Genomic DNA, 12,311 nt, shown 5'->3' with positions numbered 1-12,311 from the left:
TGGTATGATGTAACTCAGGGCAAAGTTACGAAAGCCCTGGGGGCTCTGTGGTAGAGTGAGTAGGGTACAGGCAAAGGGTAGTTGGTAGGTTGTCTAATGGTTACTAGTCATCCTCACTGTGCTGACACAAGTGTGTCCCAATCCTGAGCTATTGGCAGTCAACTAAGGCCTCTGGCTTCCTCCCGAGGAAGGGCAGTGCTTTCTGTTTTCACACATATTGCCAGAGATTGGTGCCAAGTCGCACTGGAGGGAGGACATGCATATATTCCCATTTCATAGTAATGGCCCTGTTTACTAGACAACACTAGTTGTAGGAATGGTTGACTGTTTTTTCTTTTTAAGGTCTTTCGTAGATACCTAAGGCAGTGGCTTCCTAGGTGTCCATTTCTGCGGCGGCTCCTCTGCTATAGCGGAGGAGCGTCGACCCCCTCACCCCCGCCACCCCCCAGCTGCCTCAAAATGGCAGAAAAGGGGAAATAAAAGGATAATAAACACTTTTTATTATCGTTTTGTCTTTCCATTTCTGCCAAGTCTTTGGGGGCGGGGTCAAGGGGATGGTAGGATGCAGGTAGAGTGGTGAGTGCACTGTGATCAGTGCTCATGACGGTTTGGCCTGCCATCTCAGACGAGCTGGGAGCATGAATTTAGAGTGCTCAGGCCAATCCTGATGCTGCTTCCAGCAGCATAAGAGCAGCATCAGGATTGGCCACAGTGTAGTCTGGGTGCCTGTGCCTGCAGAGGAGAGGAGCAGTAGAGCACGACGCGGCCGACTGGAGGTAAGTTATTTATTTTTATTTCGTCATTTGTCGCCTGTTTTTCCCCGATTCTTCCCCCCACCCTGCCACTCTTCGACCACATTAGCCGCTACTGTTCTATTTCCAGCTTAGCGTTTCCAGTGCCTGTGCTTAAGGTCCGCTATTGGGAGAGAGATAAATTCTATGTCCTATATACAATTGTTTTTGTTTATGTCTGGCATTTTGTGAGATTATCTGTGTGTGTTCTAGTGCTACCGCCCATTCTTTGTCAGGTAACATCCTGCAAAACTCTGAGGCTTATATACAAGCCCCTAGCACCCCTGGTGCATCAATTTATATGTGATAAAAAGTGATACACCGGTGACGCATGTGCTTGTAAATAAGCCCCTCTGTTTCTGAGGCCTCCCATGGAGATTGTGGTGAAATCTGTGTGTGGTTTAATAGGGCTTTAGTTATACAGCTAATAAGTCTACAGTCATTGCCAATAGCATGTAAGGTATGTGAAAGTGCATGTGTAGCAGGTTCCCTATCCGTTACAACCCATGTGATCAGAAGGGCATGTCATAGTGACCCAAATGTCAAGAACTGTCCCTCATTGATGGCAGCAAAAACAAGCGTTGTTTGTTGTTAGACCTGGCACCATTGGCGTCGGTCTCCCTTCCATTTTTTGCTCTTGCCTCGGGTGTTTTTGCTGGTTACAGATGCTTTTGGCACTGTGCCGCTGCTATTCAGTGCCACAGTGCAAGTGCTCCCTATGGTAAATTTATGTATGGATTAGTGACTACATGATTGGCTGGTTTGGTTTACGTGTCAGACCCTAGTACAGTGCACTGCGTGTGCCCAGGGCTTGTGAATCAACTGCTGCCGGTGAGCTTGCAGCACTGGTGGCGCCACCCACAGAAGCAGCCTTCTCAGGCCTGCCATTGCAGAGCCTGTGTGCAGTCTGGTACTGCCATGTTGACTGGGCAAGTGCTCCCATTTGCCAGTCCTTAAACCTTCCCTTTTCTGCATATTAGTCACTCCTATGGTAGGATCAAGGCCAGGGTGCATTGTAGGTAAAAGGTATGACATGCCCTGATGTGTGTGGCATGTCCTGATAGTGAATTACAGCTATTTTAGTTTTTCACTATTGCAAGGCTACCTGTTCCCCATAGGCCAGAATGGGCAGCTTGATTATAACATCTTATAATCCTAACTGACTCAGGGAACTAGGTAGAAATTCGAGTTTAGTATGCCTGAACTCAGAATGATAAAATACATCTTTTAGTGAAGTTGGTTTTAACATTCTGTCTTTGAAAATACCACTTTTAGAAATTAGGTATTTTCATGGCTAACTATCCAAGCCTGCCTCTGCTAGGTTGTGTATTCCTTGTTTGGAGTTTGAGTGACAGGGGCTGGGGGATTCTAGGAGACAGGGTGAGTCAGCACAGGGCTGAATAGACCCATCTGCATGTAGAGTGAGAAGAGAGGAGCACCTGGGACCTGAATAGGGCTGTGCCTGCCTTCCACAATGCTGACTCCACCTCCTGTGGTGCGTCTGATGTCCCTGGCCCACACTGTCAAAGGAAAGAAGGAGTCTTGTCAATAAAGTGCTCCAGTACTGACTAGAACTGGTTCGGACTAGGTACAAACACTCTGCCTTCAGAGACAAAGAGTATAGGTGTATAAAAGGGGGACCAGACCCCAGAAATTTAGATCATTTCTGGGAAAAAAGAAGAACCTTTGCTGAGGAGAGGAACCAGAGAGACACTGAAGGAGGAGACTATCCCTAAGCTGAGTGCGTTTTGTGGGATTGGCCTGCAGTGGTTGCCTGACTGCCAAAGAAAGGAGAAAGGAACTTTGTGCTACTTTCATCATCTTGTAGAAGATCTACAAGGGCTTGGAAATTGAACTTGCCTCCTGCTGAAGTCTCAGGGATAACAGACTTCACCAACCAGCTCCCCTGAATTCCCTTGCTGGGAATCTGAAGTGCCTGCTGTTGTGCTGGGCCTTTTGAGAGACTGTGTGGCGCTGGGAGCTAGAAGCGCAACCCCCAGAGAAGAAGCGTGTCGCTGGGAGCCGGAAGCGCGACTCACGAAGAAGAAGCGAAACGCTGCCGCAGCCGCTGTCGTCGCATCACTGAGTAAGGGTGCCGCAGCTGCCGCCATCGCATGACCGAAAGCTCCACGCATCACTGGAGAAGAGTGTTGCCGTCGCAGCAGACGTCGTCGCAGCGCCCGAGAAGCCTGTCGCAGGGCCTGCTGCAGCTCAGAAGATTCACGAGTCACCACACGGCAGTCGGGTGTGCACGCATCACCCCATTATTGTCACATCAAGAAGAAGAAGCCCTTTTTGTTGCATTGCACAAGATCGTCATCGCGGCGCTGCGGGTCGCATCGCCACAGAAGTGCAGTAAGAAACCGACGCATCACCTCCCCATGCGGAGAAGAACTGACGCATCACCTCCCCTCCGGTAAGGAACCGACACATCACTGTCCCCTACGCAGCAGTAGGGAACCGACGCATCACCCCCCCCAGAGTAAGGAACCGACGCATCACCTTCCCTGCAACACTTTTGTTTGTATTTATTACGTATCCAAAGGTACATTGAACGTAAAGTGTCGCATTTACCATCTAAAGTGAACTAAGCTATTTCTACCATTCTAAAGTACAGTATTGTGGATTTTTGTCATTTATGGTCTTGTGATAAGCCTATATAAACAATACTTGTGGTATCCATCTGTAGTGTTGTCATTATATTACTGTATGTGTTCACAAATGCTTAACACACTGCCTCTGAGATAAGCCTGTCTTCTCGTGCCAAGCTACCAAGGGGGTTAGCAGGGGTTATTTTAGGAGTGTAGCCCCTTACCCTGACTAGACTCTGCCAACTAGAGACCCCCAAATCTAACATCTGCCCTACAAGAAGTCTCCCTGGCTTGTAAAAATGTCTTGATTCCATTAATGAAGAGCCTGTCTAGCAAGCTGCCCTGCTTGTTTAAGGAGGCCAAGAAGGGTTATTACAGAAGCATATGGGGGAACGTGCCTAGTTATGAATATGCTTCTGGTATAGAAGTGCACCATCAGGCTCAGGAGATGAGAGAAAACTCTTCTGAGCTTGGTTCCTGGAAGCATTAATGCTAGTATTTCAGCACAACTGAGGGGCGGTATAATATTACTTGTGTCTTCAAGTGACTGCCCCACTAAGCAGCGGGCCAGCCATTGAAGCTGTGCAGCCAGGAGAAAGTGGGCATTTCTGCCTAGTGCCTTGCCTACTACAATAGGGGCCAATATTAGCACTTTCAGCCGAACCCTAGGTATAGGAACTGTATACAGTAAAGCGATGAAACGAAGAGTGCAGGCTCCATAGACAAACGTGGTTAAGCCTTGGAATAGGTAGTCCCAATTCAGGGTATCAAATGCTTTCTTCAAATCTAAAACTAAACAAGCAACACATGGCTAACTCAATCGAGATGCTTCCATGACTTGGTACATTCCCCTTATGTTATGGGATGTATTTCTGCCTGAAACTAAGCCATTTTGGTCAACATGAATTAGCTGCAGAAATGCCAATTAAAATGACCGACCAGGATTTTGCTAAGAATTTTAGAATCAGTGTTTAGAATAGCTATTGGTCGATAGGAACCTGGGTCTGTGGAGTCACAACTCAGTGTCAGTATTGAAACTAATGGCGCTCTCGCAAAGAGTTGGAGGCACCTGCAGGGGCGGTGGGTGACATTTGAAAGTGGTGGGGCGCAAAGTGATTAGCATAGTGCACCGTAGCGAGCGAGCGTAGCGAGCGAGGCCGAACCCCAAAAGGGGGGTTTGGGGGGATAACCCCCCCCCTAGAACATTTTGAAAAAAGGAAGAAAAATCTTGCATTTTCAAGCAAATTTGAGAAAGCAGGAAGGTTAATAAAGCAATTGTGGAAGTGCAGTTATTACATTAATAGATGGCTTAACATAGGTAGCTGCTTATTCAGTATAACCACAGAGCTTCATACATTCTGTCCTATTACGCTCAGGTGCTGAATTCAGACTATAAGACTTTCATGAAAATCTCAGATCAACAATATTCACACCTAAGGTGGGAGCAAACGAGGCACTCCACACTTTTCTGGCAAAGAAACACATTTTAAATTACTGTAGGACTGGTATATACATCTGGCGAAACTCCACAAATAATACCCTAGTGCTAGTGCGCCTCGCTGCGCTGGCGAGATTGTGATAAGTTAACATAGGTGATCTACTTCATATGTCGTGGCCTTGTCCCAAAAATACGGCCCCCTCGTGCTTGCTTTCCTGCCCCCTGTTCCCTCGTTGTGCTTGCTTTCCTGCCCCCTGTTCCCTCGTTGTGCTTGCTTTCCTGCCCCCTGTTCCCTGTGTGTGGCTCTCTGTGTGTGTGGGGATCCGTGTGTGTGTACGGCTCTGTGTGTGTGGGGCTCTGTGTGTGTGTGGGGCTCTGTGTGTGTGGGGGCTCTGTGTGTGTGGGGGCTCTGTGTGTGTGGGGGGCTCTGTGTGTGTGGGGGGCTCTGTGTGTGTGGGGGGCTCTGTGCGTGTGGGGGGCTCTGTGTGTGTGTGGGGGGCTCTGTGTGTGTGGGGGGCTCTGTGTGTGTGGGGGGCTCTGTGTATGTGGGGGGTTCTGTGTGTGGGGGGCTCTGTGTGTGGGGGCTCTGTGTGTGTGTGGGGCTCTGTGTGTGTGTGGGGCTCTGTGTGTCTGGGGGGCTCTGTGTGTGTTGGGCTCTGTGTGTGTGGCTCTGTCTGGCTGTGTGTGTGGCTCTGTCTGGCTGTGTGTGTGGCTCTGTCTGGCTGTGTGTGTGGCTCTGTCTGGCTGTGTGTGTGGCTCTGTCTGGCTGTGTGTGTGGCTCTGTGGTTGTGTGGGTGGCTCTGTGGTTGTGTGGGTGGCTCTGTGTGTGTGTGTAGGTGGCTCTGTGTGTGTGTGTAGGTGGCTGTGTAGGTGGCTCTGTGTATGGGTGGGTGGCTGTATGTGGGTGGCCGCTATGTGCAGAAAAATAGTTGCGAGTGCAAAATGAGGGTACAGTGTCTGCCCTTAAAGTGCAGTGAGCTCTGCACCGTCTTTCAATCAACACACCCTACCCAACAGCGGTCAATGAACCAATCCAGAGAAGAGTGGGAGCACGGAGGACCACACAAGACACTATCAAAGGCTGACCCAACAGCTGCCGGTGGACCATAACAGAGAAAAGAGGGGGGGAAAGAGGGCGGTATAAGACTATCAAAGGCCAACCCAACAGTGAACGAGAAGAAACCCCAATGAAGTAATGTGATATGATTAAAAGCCAACTCAGTGACTGCTGATATACAGTGTGGCAGAAAGGAAGAAAGATGGCTTTACAGAAGTGTGATAATGACATTCAACTCAATTTTAAAGGGAGTGCTGATAGAGAGTAGGTAGGGGTGAGAGTGAAATGATGTTAATGAAGACAGCTCAGCATCTATCAACATTGCTGGATAATAGAGAGAAGTCAGGGCGACAAAGAGCTGCACTATGTTTCAAACCAACCAAACTAATACAAGACCGTGCCAGAGAGCAGAGAGTGGGTGACAAAGAGATAAGATAATATTAGTGGCAAAGGTTGTCCAAGGACAGGACCAATGAAGACAGATGACTGTGAAACAAGGAGGAAGATACGACAAACTACTGAAAACCAAACCTGCAGCTACTAATGGACAGGACAAGTCTAGAACAGAAAATGCAACAGAGATTTGGACAGTGCAGAAAAACAGGAGATAAGATGGGCAGAAACAACAAAATAGAGCCCTGATAGTGTACGATGCCAACAGAACTACCGCTGGAGGATATTGCTGTAAATCAGGCCAGGAAGGAGCCTAGTGTCAATTTAGGTCGCAGCGCTGCAGTAAACAACATTTCTCGCTAAATAAATAAATAAATAAATAGGAACATTAGCACCAGTTGTGCGGCTGCCATTCAGTTGAGTTAGCAACACATGCGCCTTTAGATCTGCCTATGGCAACAGCGGCAGGCAGCCCTTTGTCTACGAAGATGACTGTTCTTCTGTTTACGTTGTTGACAGAGATGGGCTAGTTGTCCAACCGCTCCAGAAATTTGTCTCCAACCTTATGAATGTAAGTTTGACTCCTGCTGTGCCCGATGTAGCCTTTTGACCCCATTGAAGTGGGTCTGCAAGTGCCTAGCACACGTTCAAGGTGTGATGTGCGCAATGGTAATGGTCGATGTTAAAATAGCGTTATTGACATGCACCGACCCCCAATAGCTATAACAAATGTGAGCTCTGATTTTCTGAGCCTTCCCTCGCCTGCAGTAAGGGTTTCAAGGAAATAAGCAACCGATTATAGCCACAATTATGTGGAGAGAGGGAAGAGAGAAAAGATGAAGTGCGGAGAAAGACGTCTCTGCTGGCTGGCTTTGTGGTCCTGGCAGGAATTGGCCGGGCTCTCCGCTTGTAATAAATACAGATGAAGCTGTCGATTCAGGTAATTGAGTTTATTCTAATTCCTAGATAACTCCACCCGTCAAGGACGTCTGGTCTCCGTGAAGCCGGCGGTTACAATGGCTAACGGAAAGACTCAGCCGTCCCTGCGCGAGTGAAGTAATTCATAAGACAACAGGGTATCCACGGCCGTGGCGCGTGTATACTTATTCTTAAAGGAAAACACTCTATACTCAGGCTTTGGCTCGTGAGATGGATGGTGATCGAAGCCCCGAGCCAAACCCACGAGAAGACGGCAATGTGAGCGGAGCCCGCCATTACACCACCTTCCCCCTTATAACAGCCAATAAAATTAAAATAGAAAACTTATGAAAAATACTAGACCTAAACACAGAAAACACAACTATTTAAAATTTAATGAATTCGTTATATCTCTCAGGTGTCCTGATGTGTCTGCCAAAAGAAGAAACTTTTGTGAGAGTAGGAATGTCTTGGTTAACAACGGTGTTTGGAGGAGCAACGGTGTTTGGGGGATTCAGAGAATCCTCCCCTGAAGACTGTTCCGAAGATTGAAGGGTTTGTGATAGGGAATGGTCAGGAACACCAGAACCAGAAGGAACATTCATCCAAAAACTCCAATCTAAATTACTGGAGTTACCATTATGCTTCCTTCCTTTGATAATCTCTGCTTGATGATCAGAGACTTTTACAAGTTGACGTTTGTTCCACCAACCCTTTTTTCCCAGAAAGGCTGCTCCCTTGCTCACTTTGATTACCTGGGTGGGTGCAAAAAATTTTGAGTGTCCTTTAATTACTCTAGTTGGGTTCTTGATTAGGACCCAATCACCAACCAGCAGGTCCACCGATTTACCATCTGAAGTACCATCAAACTGTAATTTCATTTGGCTCTGTTTTTCTAGAACAGATTTTCTAATAGAATCTAAATCTACAGTGGAGTTCTGATGTAACCAGGAAGGGAATAGCACAGAACGATTCTCTCTACCTCTCAGTAAGGAAAATGGGGAGACCCCAGTCACGCAATGAGGGGAGGTATTATAGTGCCAAATTTTTTGTTTTACAAATTCGACCACATTATAATCACAAGAAATCGCCGTCTGAACACCCTCTTTGATCACTTTATTCCCCCTCTCGACAAGACCATTCGAAGCTGGAGAATAAAGGGAGACTTTGAGTTGTTTGATGTCTAACTGTTTCAAAAACTTGGACATTTTATCTGAGACAAAATGAGTTCCGTTATCTGTGACGATGAACTTGGGGGAACCTTCTAAATCAAACACTCTTTTGAGAAAAGTTATAGTGGAATCTGAATCGGGAGTCTTAACAAAATCAAAGTACATCCACTTTGAAAAATAGTCTACCAAAAGAATGATGTACTTATTCTCCTGCTGTAGAATGGAATATGGTCCCGAAAAATCTATCCCAACTTTCTCCCAGGGAGAGTTAGGAAAATCCGTGGGATGTAGAGGAACTTTCAGTGTGCGCCAATGTTTATCGGATACTAAACACTCCGGGCATGAGTCAATCAAATTTTTAACTTGGGCGTCAATTGAAGGCCACCAATAGCGCTGTTTAATGCGCATGGAGGTTTTAGTTGTCCCTAGATGCCCTTGATGTGCCTTATTTATAATAGACTCCCTCAGTTTAAAAGGAGGAACGAATTTCTCACCTCTTCGTACTATACCGTTCTCAACGGATAGTTCCTCAGAAATTTGGGCAAAACTATGTAGATCGCCTTTCAGACTCCTTGGTTCAGGCCAACACCGTGTGGTAAATTCTATCACTTTTAACAACACATTGTCTAAAGCGGTGGCTTCCTTCCAATCACTCTCAGAGATTACATCACTAAGTTCATCTACTGCATCTACAAGGGTAACACATTCGACGTCCTCTACAGGAAAATCTTCCTCATCGTCCTTCTCCATAGTCATTCTAGATAGGCAATCAGCCCGAAAATTCTTGCCACCTACAATGTGTTTAATAGAAAAATTAAACTCTTGTAATTTTGATACCAATCTCATCAGACGAGCTGACATGGATGCTGAACTGGATTTACCAAAGATGTAAATTAGTGGTTTGTGGTCAGTGACCAATTCGAATCTCCTACCCCAAATGTACATTTTAAACTTGTGGACCGCCCAAGCGCAAGCTAGAGCTTCCCTTTCGATAGTGCTGTACCTTTGTTCGAACTCTTTGAGTGCTCTAGAAGCAAATGCTACAGTTTGTTCATTGCCATTCACCTTTTGTGTAAGAACTGCCCCTAGACCAGAAATACTCGCATCTACAGTGATAACTGAGGTGGCATCTTCTCTAAAGGCATGTATGGCTTTGGCAGAAACAATCATTTTCTTGATCTCACAAAACACTTTATCTAACTCCTGTGTCCAAACGAAACTAGACCCTTTCCTCAAAAGTTTCCTTAAGGGTTCTACTATTTGGGAATAAGACTGAACAAACCTTGCATAATATTCTGCAAGTCCCAGGAAGGATCGTAGGGCATCTTTATCAGGAGGGGGTTTTGCGTCTTCAATGGCTCTTATGACTGAAAATTTGGGAGTGATACCTTGGTCTGATACTGTATGTCCCAGATAATCAATCTTGTTAACTGCAAACTTGCATTTATTTGTGTGAACAGTCATGTTTCTTGACATTAAAATTGAAAGCACTTTCCTAAGAATATTGTCATGTTCGTTTAATGATTTGGCGAAAATCAGGATGTCATCAAGGTATGCCTGTACACCCACTATGCCTTGAAACATCACATCCATCAGCTTCTGGAAAACGCTTCCAGCAGACGCTAGTCCAAATGGGAGGCGAAGGAATTTGAAAGCTCCAAAAGGAGTAATAAAAGAGGTAAGCTCTTGGGATTCCTTTGCTAAAGGCACTTGATGGTACGCTGACCTCAGATCGATCAAAGAGAACCATTTAGCGTCGCCTATGTTAGCCAGAAGCTCGTGGATTCTAGGTAGTGGGTGACAGTCAACAATAATGTTTTTATTTAATGAGCGTAAATCCGCACATTCACAACATGAATTAACATTGGTGTAAAATTGCTAACACAGGCTGTGAAGGAAAAGAAATATGCAATAAATCGTAAAAGAAAATACATTGCATTAATTAAGAAGACAAGGTAAGGTGTGGAATAATGAACCACAACCAAAAGAATAAAACACATACAGTCACAAAATTACAGAAGCCGTAGAATCTACACACAGTGGATAATTAAACCCAATAAATTAAAACAAAATAAGTAGAGACACAGCAGGTGATATATGCACGAAAGAGTGAATATCACAAAGTGACCTATCCACATAAAGTGGAAATCCCCGTACACAGGAAAAAGTGGCAACCCCTTAACTAAATGAAGCCGGGAAGACCACGTAGCCGAAGGCTACGACAATGTGAACCTTGATAAAACAAACTATAATCATATAGTTAAATTAATTAACTTACATTAATAAGTTATGAGGCATTTCCAGTATGACTAAAATGACACAGGCAATGAATGCGTATTATGAAAATTCTGTTACTGGCTGAATTAAGAAGCTGTAGGCAACAATCTATACTAACATTAAGCACAAAACTGAACAGGGAGAAGTCAGTGTAAAAAGGTGTGCGCATCACCCACACTGAAGCATAAAAAACAAGTGTATGGAGACCAGCTCCCATACGTAACTACCCTAAAAACAGTCAAAGCTTAGTGCATTGATAATAAATAGATTGGCCAAATCCATAACATATAAATGCATTCCCTGGAAGCAAAACACTCGATTAATGTATGAGTTATGAATAGTATAGCCTACAGCCTATAAATAAAACTGTAGCACCTATGTAAATATATGCATAAATTATCACAAGTAAATTAAATGGTTAATATAAACAGTGGCAGATAAAGCTTAAAAAGCTCGGTGTTGCTGTAAGTGCGACACAGGCCAAACCATTTTCTTTTTTACTAAATAAGCTACCAAGCTTGGTGTTGCTGAAAGCGAAACTGCGCAACACAGGCAAATTCATTACATTTTTTTTTTTTTTTTTTTTACAAGTAAGCTATAAGCTTGGTGTTGCTGAAAGCGAAACTGCGCAACACAGGCAAATTCACAACATTTCATTTTTTAAATAAATAAACCAAAAGCATGGTGCTGCTGAAAGCGTAACTGTGCAACACAGGCAAATTCATTACATTTTTGTAAATAAAGTAGCTAAAGGCTTGGTGTTGTTGCAAGCAAAACTGCACAACACAGGCAAATTCACATTTCATTTTTTAAATAAATAAACCAAAAGCATGGTGCTGCTGAAAGCGTAACTGTGCAACACAGGCAAATTCATTACATTTTTGTAAATAAAGTAGCTAAAGGCTTGGTGTTGCTGAAAGCAAAACTGCGCAACACAGGCAAATTCATTACACTTTTCTTTACATAAATAAGCCAAAAGCATGGTGTTGCTGAAGATGCAACACAGGTAAATTCAACTTTTCGATTTTTTTTTTTTTTTTAAACGAAAATTACTACCAACTCTCTAATAATTTTAAACTAAAAACACAGTAAAGCAAATAGGATAGCCCCCGGTGAGCGAACCCTCTCACCCGAGAACTTTGTCAAAGAAGAAAGTTCTGTGAACAAATCTTCTACCTTGGCATTTCTAGTAGGTCATGCGATGTGTAGATAGTTGAGAATGGTCCATTGTGTCAATGAGGAAATACATTTTAAATAAGATGTGAGTTCCTTCTAAACCCCGATCAATTCTCACCAATAAAGTGGACTCCACGATAAGGGTTTCCTTTCACAATGTAATGAGGAGACACTCGATATTTCCAAAATGGGCAGAGCGTCATGTAAACACCAAAATAAGTGGTAAGCAAACCCGTGGAAATGGAAAGACACTGAAGCAGGCATCACGCCTTGTGACGCTTAGACCGTGTGGCTCACGGCAGGTGCGTGCTCTTACGGACTCCAACCACGTCGATATGGACTGTGTAGAGAGTAGAGACTCTTGTGACGACGCCAGCTCATGAGACGGAGGCTCGAGGTAAGAATGAGTCTCGTGGTTAATTCGAATGACGCATGATACATGCCTGCAACTGCCAAATTCCCACGACGCTGAGGATGAGCCCATCAATAATATTAAAA

This window comes from Lissotriton helveticus, chromosome 2_1, assembly GCF_964261635.1.
Source record: "Lissotriton helveticus chromosome 2_1, aLisHel1.1, whole genome shotgun sequence".
In the NCBI taxonomy this organism is placed as follows: Eukaryota; Metazoa; Chordata; class Amphibia; order Caudata; family Salamandridae; genus Lissotriton; species Lissotriton helveticus.
The sequence above is the reverse complement of the archived record's forward strand: the minus strand, read 5'-3'. Positions refer to the sequence as shown.